This window comes from Mastomys coucha, unplaced genomic scaffold (assembly GCF_008632895.1).
Source record: "Mastomys coucha isolate ucsf_1 unplaced genomic scaffold, UCSF_Mcou_1 pScaffold8, whole genome shotgun sequence".
Classification (NCBI taxonomy): domain Eukaryota; kingdom Metazoa; phylum Chordata; class Mammalia; order Rodentia; family Muridae; genus Mastomys; species Mastomys coucha.
In genome coordinates, this window is record NW_022196914.1 from 68,423,067 (window position 1) to 68,431,717 (window position 8,651).

General features: G+C 41.8%; 1 long non-coding RNA gene across 1 annotated transcript in view; it reads right to left on the reverse strand.

Moving 5' to 3' along the window:
- Window positions 1–1,954: 1,954 nt before the first annotated feature.
- LOC116083441 overlaps window positions 1,955–8,651 on the reverse strand; it is a 14,185-nt gene continuing 7,488 nt past the window's right edge. Inside the window, exon 2 of the long non-coding RNA XR_004115711.1 lies at window positions 1,955–3,495. This is a non-coding gene — a long non-coding RNA (uncharacterized LOC116083441). The remainder of the gene's footprint in view (window positions 3,496–8,651) is intronic.

The window sequence follows — 8,651 nt, forward strand, 5'->3', positions numbered from 1 at the left end:
AATGTTTTATATATATGCAGAAACTTAAGATTTCCAATACCCACCTTTTTACATCGGATTGTGATTCTTTAAACATGACAAGTGGACGGTCCTCACTCCCTGCTCACAGGGTTCCCTATCTCCGGCTGTACCTGACTAACACAACCAAGTCCCAAAGCAAGGGAATTCTAAAGCTTACAGCATGAGACACTTGTATCTCGTTAAACAGAGTTCACAACTGTTTGAGAAGTCTTTGGTGTTTGAAATTGCCAAGAGGAAAAAATAAAACTTTGTTATCAGTAACATGCTTAAAAATTAGCCTCAAGCCAGCCGGAAGTGCAAGCATCCAGATTTTACATCCATGCTTTGATCTTTGCCCCTTCACTGGTTATCCTCTTTTAGTTATGTCTGGTCCAGTGCTCCTGCTTAGGTTTGCATCCTCAGAGTTCTCTGTGCATGCAGATAAGAAAGTCGCTAAAAAGCCAAAAACTATACCATACTGCAGGGTTGGGCAGGAGAGAATGAGCCACGGCGGTACCACCAACAGCCTTGTCCAGATCTGTGGTTTCCAAACATGTCTACACATGGGGATGACCTGTGGAGTCAAACTACTACTAATGCCTGAGGCCCATTCTCAGAAGTGGTGATTTAATTGGTCTGGCACACAGCCGGGGACTTAGAATTTTATAGACCTTCATTAGACTCCACCTGCAGAAAATTTTGAGAACAAGTGATCTCTCTATAATTCTATTACATTTTTGACAAATTAGTTTTGTATCAACTTTAGCACGTTTCTTTTAAGGTTCTCATAACATTTGGAGAAATCTACGGAGGAACAATGTGCTCTGGAATAATCCCCTAACTATAAATCCACGGGGGTAAACCGAGACCTAAAAAAGCAAGAGTACAACATAATCAGTTAGGTGCCACATCACGGACACTTATGTAAAGGTAGAAAGGCTGAAGGCAGAAAGCAGCCAAGCTTCATAAAGTGTTTTTCAGGACAAGAACTACTACTGTCCAAAGCCATGCTACCTTAAAACCAGACAGAGGAACTGAAGACCATGACATACGATATCCTGGGATTAAGCGATGACCTGGTCCAGTTTCTATCGCCTTCAAATGGAGCCCAGGCAGAAGCTGGAAGGAAGGCTAAGCAATCGTGTGCTCTACATGAACAAACCTGCGTGAGATACTGAGTTCATTAATGTTCTTGTTGGCAGACATCTAAGTGACTTGGATGCAACCAAGTGGAATTGCAGGTTTGATTTACTGAAGAGATACAAGTCAAGTTATGCAGACATAAGCTTTTTTTTTTTTTTTTTTTTTAACACCAGCCTCAGGCTCAATGTCCAGACCTTGTAATTGTTTTTTTCTTTTTCTTTTGGCCACAGTAAAGTTCATCTGTGTTTCTCTCCTGGTTCCTCCTCTTGTGGGGACACAGCAGCTATCCAGACTAAAGGAGAAGGAAAAAAAGCTTGAAAAGTTCAAAGCTTCAAGATTAGGTAGTGGGAATACTATGTGTCTTCACCACTTAATAAAAAAAGAAGAGCCCTGCCCAACAGGTGAGCAGACTGCAGCTGGAGAGTAGGCAGCCATTGGTGTCATGGATCCACAGTAAAATAATGTACGTTCATCCTGACACTCTGGGCAGAAATGTCTTGGGCAGTATTGCTCTTTGAAAAGAAAACAATGACCAAATCGTTAACAAGGAACATGAATGCTATCACTCACGAGTCCCTACCAGGAGATGAAGAGCTACAGGCAACTAATGGCTATTAAGAGAGGGAGAATCAGTATTTTCCAGGGACAAGCCCTCCCTGCTCCCCACGCCGACTGGTTATCTAACCCTAAGTGGTCAGCCCTGGGTTGGAGAGATGATTCTGCCATTAAAGGATAGGCTCAAAACCAGATGCCAATCAGTTAGCCCTAAACCCATGGACATATGAGAACACTAAATGAACTCACCAGACTGTGGGTGTGTATGTTTTTGTTTTATTTATATAATATACATGCGTACATATATATGCATTCACATGTAATGATAAAAATTAAGAAGAGATTATAAATTTTAGAAGGAGTTAAGGAAACATAGGAAAATTGGGGGGAGGGGAAGAATAGAAGGGCATAAATACAGAACTCATGCATAAAATCCTTAAAAATAAAATAAAATACATGTAAAAGAATCTGATGTTGATGTCGCCTCATATTCTACTGATTGCTGGAGAAAGAAACACTTTAGCTTGGGTCAAAGGTGCCTAAAAAGAAAGAATTGAATAAACCACAGCCAGTGGATGAGAATAGAGTCTGTGGTCATCATGAAATAAAGTGTGTTCTCAAAGTCAACACAGCTAATTCTCAAGGTCTCCTGAGCAAAGCATGATGGTGCCCTGCTGTAACCCCAGCTCTCAGGAGGCAAACCAAGAAGACCAGAAATTCAAGGTCAGCCTGGGCCACCTAACCTTCGTCTCAAAAAAGAAAAAGAAAAAAAAAAAAAAAGAAAGAAAGAAAGAAGAAAAAGATCTCCCCAGACTTATTAAAAGCTCACTACAAATTAATACAAATCACCAAAACACAGTGTTCTGTCAGCAGGCTCCTACTCCCTTCTGATTAAAATAGTCACATGCCATCATCTCCCTGCTCATTGGACAACTGGACACCTTAGCTCTCCTTTCTCCTTTGCTGTGTTCATTTTGTCATATCCACACTCACTGGTTTTATATTTACTTTGAGGCTGGTCCCCACTTTTTCTCAATGACACCTGTTCCGAATTTAACGAGCTGACTTAGGGCACTCCATCTTCTTTCCATTATTTTGCAACTCTACTGGAATGTTTATCACTACTGCAATTAAAATTTGTTTTGCTTGGTAGTCTCTCCCTAGAAGGCAGGTGAGCATCACATTGTAGTCTGTATTATCACTTTCAGACTCAGCATTCAGAAAGTGACAAATAAATAAATAAATACGTGTGATCCATCTGTGATTCTTTATCTATCCATTAGAAATCCATGGGAGCCTTTGAAACTGACTGAGACAGGAGTCCCACCCTAGACCAATTCAAATTGAGTTTGTGGAATGAAGGTACTTCTCAGGTGGTCTAAAGTGTAGCCAGGTTCTCACAACTCCTGTTTTACTTGGAAATGCTAGTTGGAGCTATAATCAGAAAACGGGAAGTAAGGTCTTTTGGGACTTTAAAAAAAGACTCTTTATTGGTTATCTATGAATTAGTAATAAATTACTTCAAAACTGAGCAACTTCAAACACCCAATTTATCATCGTACAGGGTCTCTTGGCTGGTAATCTAGACACAACTTGGCTGAGTCCTTGCAAGTCCACCTTCACAGGCTTAGCTCAAGCTGGTGCCACCTCCGGCTCCACTGGAAAGAAGAGGGTGTGTCCAGACCCATTCCCAATGACAGGATTGACTTCCTCCCTGGCTGTTGGCCTTTAGCCATCCTTTGGTCCTTGCTTTTCATTAGAGCAGTTCAGAGGATGACAACTGGCTTCCGTGAGAGGCTAAAAAAGGAGATGGAGGTGTCAGCCAGAGGTGGGCAAAGGATCCTGAGTGGGATGTCCCCCAGCTTAGACCTTGGTTTGTGAATACTATTCTTGTCCAGAAATTAACAGAACTCCTAGAAAAACAGCTGATTCTAGGACTGGAATTGGGAAAGCAGAAGATGAGACAGGAATACATTTTTTGTACTAAAAAGTAAGAAAGAGCTAAAAAAAAAAAATGGTGAGGTTGAGTAAGGAGGGAAGGCAGATTAAGGGATAAGGAAAGAACAGAGATGCCAGGAAGTGGATATGACTGTGGCCATCTTTAAGCTGCTACCTAGACATTTAGTAATATTTGGCTTGAAAATTAACCTCCATTAAAGGAACCCCAGCTAGACTGTCTTAACACTAGGAACAAGCCCATCAATGTAAAACTGATGCTGAAGGCTTTCATAGAAATGAACTGGAAGTCAACAGACAGGTATACTAACTAATCACAAATCTATAATTTTGACTAATTATATAACTACAGATAGATTAATTGAAGGCCATTTAGGTGAGATAGTATCAAACCAGGCCCATCTGTACAGCAGTAGCCTGCATGTGGCCTTATAAATTAGGTCGGTGTACTTCTGCAAGATTAAAAGTGATTTTCCTTTATCTCCCTAACATCTTCTTGGTTATACAAGTTCACAGAAAATAGGCCAAGCACTGTGAGGACACAACACAAAATCTGATTTTAGTGAAGAGAAAATAGTGAACGGTGAGGGTAAAATGCCAAGGAAAACAGGCAAGCTCATGCTCTCAGGCTGGTGAGAGTAGCAATCTATATTCTCATACTCCAGGCTAAAGCTACTGTACTGGAGGATAGTCAGCACTGATGCTGACAACCACAGAAGCACATTAGAAAGCCTTCCCCAAACACTGTCAGTATGAAAGCATTCATTCATGTTTGTTCCGTTTTCTCATTATTGCTAAGATGGCACGTGGAGTAGTTACTTTTCTATTGGTGTGTGTCTTTGTTAGGGTTTCACTGTTGTGAAGGGATACCGTGACCAAGGCAACTCTTATAAAGGTAAACATTTAATTGGGGCTGGCTTACAGTCTCATTTCAGTCCATCATGGTGGGAAGGCGTGGCAGCGTGTAGGCAGACTTGGTGCTGGGGCAGAGTTCTACATCTTGATCCAAAGGCAGCCAGGAGGAGGCTCTCTCTTTCCCCACTGGAAAAAGCTTGAGCTTAGGACCTCAAAGCCCACCCTCACAGTGACACACTTCTTCCAACAAGGCCACGCCTTCTAATAGTGCCACTTCCCATGGGCCAATCATATTTAAATCAACACACTGGCAAAACACCATGAGCAAGGCATTTAAAAGAAAGCACTTAATTGGGCTTATGGTTTCAGAGGGTCCACCATGGTGGAGGAAAGACATGTTGACAGGAGCAGCTGAGAGCTGACATCTTGATCTGAAAGCAGGAAGCAGAATAAGGACATCATGGGAGGTGGGGAGGCTTTTGAAGTCTGAAAGCCAGCCCTTTCACACACCTATTCCAAAAGGCCACACCTCCTAATCCTTCCCAAATAGTTTCACCAAGTAGTGATCAAGTATTCTAATAGAGGAGCCTATGAGGGAGTATTCTCATTCAAACCACTGCAGTAAGTTGAAGTTGCTTAATGGTATTTAGCAAGTTACAGTGAAGTACCCCAGATGAGAAGAAACCCTTATGAAGGCACAAGTTACTTGTCCTCTGGAAGCTTGAGTGGGACAGCATATCACATACAACCCTAATCTCCGAATTTCTGTTCCAACTCCAACAGCCTACCTCCTAAGAAATCAATTGTTTTTGTGGTGAGAGTACCAGTCTTCTACTTTGGGAGCCCTGCCTTTGACAGCGCCTTTTCCTTTGAATCATTTCCTAAATATTTGTTCAGAAGCATTTGGTTTTGTATCTTATAAAACCTGATACGTATATGTATGTAAGTATGTACACACACACACACATACATATATATGTATTTTAAGGATGTGGTCATAATGCAAGATATAAAAAGACAGAACTGAGAATCGAGCTTCATATACTTTACCCAGACAGAAATGACTTAAAAGCAATCTATTACGGTCTGCTTCTATAATGTTTAAACAGCACCACTGGAGAGGCCTGCCCTTTCTTTCATTCAGCTGAGGTGGCAATTCCTAGTGACATCATTACAGGCACCAAGACCCACAAGATAAAGCCGTGATCAGTTACTGTTGCCCAATATAAACAGTTTTGTGTCAGACACGTTCAGTTATAGTTGACAGTCTAACTAGTTAAATCTAGTAGAGTGTTGGATTCCATGCTCCTGGCCTACACATGGCTACTTGGGGCCCACATTTGACTTAAGTTTGCTCCAAAGTTGGCACTTCAATGACCAAAGCTGAAAGATTACTGAGAAGAGGTGGGCCACCTAAAACTCCAGTAAGATTATTATTTTTTTCTTTTTTGGGACGGTAATATCAGGGTCTCATTCTGAAATTACTTTCTATATATTGTACCCTGGAGGAAATGAATATTGAAGCTAATGGCAGTCAGGTCTCTGTCTGTTGAGTTTGAAATAAAGCAGAAGGGAAAACTAGAACACATTCCTAATATGGTCCTGAGGGGGTCAGGATACCCTTTTGGGTTGTTTGGCTTTGTTGAGACAGGTTCTCAAGGTGTAGCCTTGGCTAGCCTGGATTCACTATGTAGACCAGGTTGGCTTTGAACTTACAGAGATCTGCCTGTCTGTTTCCTGAGTCCTGGAATTAAGGCTTGCATTACCATGACTGGCCCAACCTTGTGCTTTTTAATATGTTGAAGTAACTATAGATAAGAGTGTAACTGTTTGCTGAGAACTACAAGAAGTGACTTGCCAGTAGCTGGAGCAAACCCAGCACTGAGGTTTTGGATACAGAATGTCATCTGCCACGGAAAATAAGCAGGGCTCCTCAGAAACCTAGCTAATTCTAGGGTTGGAGCTGGGAATGCAGATGAGTATGGAGCATCTTCTTGTATTAAAAATTAATAAAGGGCCCAATGAATGATGACATAAGAAAAGGATAGAGGCACTTGGGGCTTCCATTGGTCCAATCAGCGATATTCAGAACATCAAAATAAATGATCATAGTTGGGTTTTAATTTGTTGAGTAAACATTGTGAGTGCATTGTGTTATAAATGAGACGATGGAGACAGAAGGGAAGGGTGTTTTCTTTTCACAGAATGTGGAGATGATTGAAGGAGCTAGGAAGAACAAGCTTTCATGTCCTCTGTTCTGGGTCTCTATCGGGTTCAGTGCCATGAGAACAGCTACTTCAATGAGGCTTTAGATCTCTGTGGCATCACCCTGCTTCAGCTATGATTCTTCCACTGGAATCTCTATCACCTCTCTGTGGCACCTTTCCCCACTACTAACACTGTGTTAACATGGGACCTTTAAAAGCCTTTCTCAAGTAGGAAGGCTTTGGCTTGGGCAATAGTTAAGCCTGTGTTTCCCTTACAAACGCGAAGAGTTCAGGTCTCAGAGCATGCATAATAATGCCACCATGGTGGGATGTACTTGTAATCTAAGTAAGTGCTGGGGCGACAAAGAGAGGAGGACCCCCGGGGGTTCATCCTATCTCAAAGAAGGTAGATGGCATTCCTGAGGGTGAAACTTGAGGCTGCCTTTGACCTCTACATGCAGGCACACACAGGAAAAAAGTCGGAGAACTTTTAATCTTTATAGTGTTTACTCCTCTCCATCTGGAGTGCCCAAGTCTTAAGAAGGCATTTAGCATAATAGCTGTCTTTTGTTTATCAGAGCCAATCAGTACAATGTGGTCGATAAAGAGGATCAGGCCATTGTTCTAACAAATATTTAAATGATTCAGATTAATTCACTTTTGTTATGATTGAGGGTGGAGGAGTTAACAGCCTTGAGGCAAAACTCATTTGTGAAGGTGAATGGTTTCTTTTCCAACTGGACTAGAATAAATGCACTTGCCAAATCAATGGTTGCACGCTTTGTATTTGTTACTATTTGGTTAAGTCAGCAATGGTCGTCCATAGTCATTCTCCAAGATCTATCCAATTTTAGAGAACAGCCAGGCAAATTGATACCTCCTGACCGGAACATCTCCCCTCCATCCTTTAGGTCTTAAATTGGGGCACGAAAGTTGTCTTCTCCCAACATACACTTTCGTGTCTGATCTGTCTTGGAACAAAAGGCAGTTTCAGTCTTTCATTTGGCTCTATCATAATAGCTTTCAATCCACAGAATCAAGCACCGTTAATATCTAGTCCCAGGTGTACTCTCCTGGTTTCTGCCAGAACATGTCACTTGTCTTAGTTGGTGTGTGCTGGGATTTAATCCTAGTGATTGGCTTGGCAGCCAGGAATGGAAGTGAAGGGCAGTGCAGGGAGGAGGGAGGCAAGAGTTTTTCTAGTACAACAGGCATGCCAGTTAAATTAGAGGGAGTCAATGGGTACTGGCTAGATGACATCTTATTAATGTTCAGGATCCTACCTTTCTCTGTCTTCATTTTAACAGACCTACATATTCAAAGGCCAAATGTGAGTGAAATGCTGTGCCTCTTAGCAAACGGGCTGTTACACCGCATTTCAGCTGGATCTGTTCTGTGCTAAAGGCCTCTTTATAAGTTAGCACAGTGCTTCTCACATTTAGCTACTAATAGCTTAAGAGCTGTTTCTCATTTCCCTTCTTCAGGACTCCAGCACAGGTTAGTTGTCTTTTAGGCATTAATCCCACTCTGTTTTCTGAGCCCTTGTATTCTTACACCTACTAGTGTTTACCTCCAGTGGGACATTGTCCCACATCAACAAAAGCTTCCATCTTATGCCAGGGATTACGAATGCCCTGAGCACCAAAATTGGTGTCTCGATTTTGTTACCTGAGAACATGCTGAAACAGGAATACACCTGTAGGATTTTTGTGAGATGGGGAGGGGTTTGGGAAAGAGTGGGTGGGTTATCACTTTACAGTTCAAGAGTGACCCCATATGCAAGTGATAGGGGAGGTATGTTGGGTGGAGTACTCTAGACTATCAAGTAGCCTAATGAAGACTTAACAAAACAAAGGATGTAAGCTGGCTATTGGAGGATTTTTATGTCCAGAAACAGGCTGGCTTGACCATTTTTGCCATGATTAGCTATGGAGC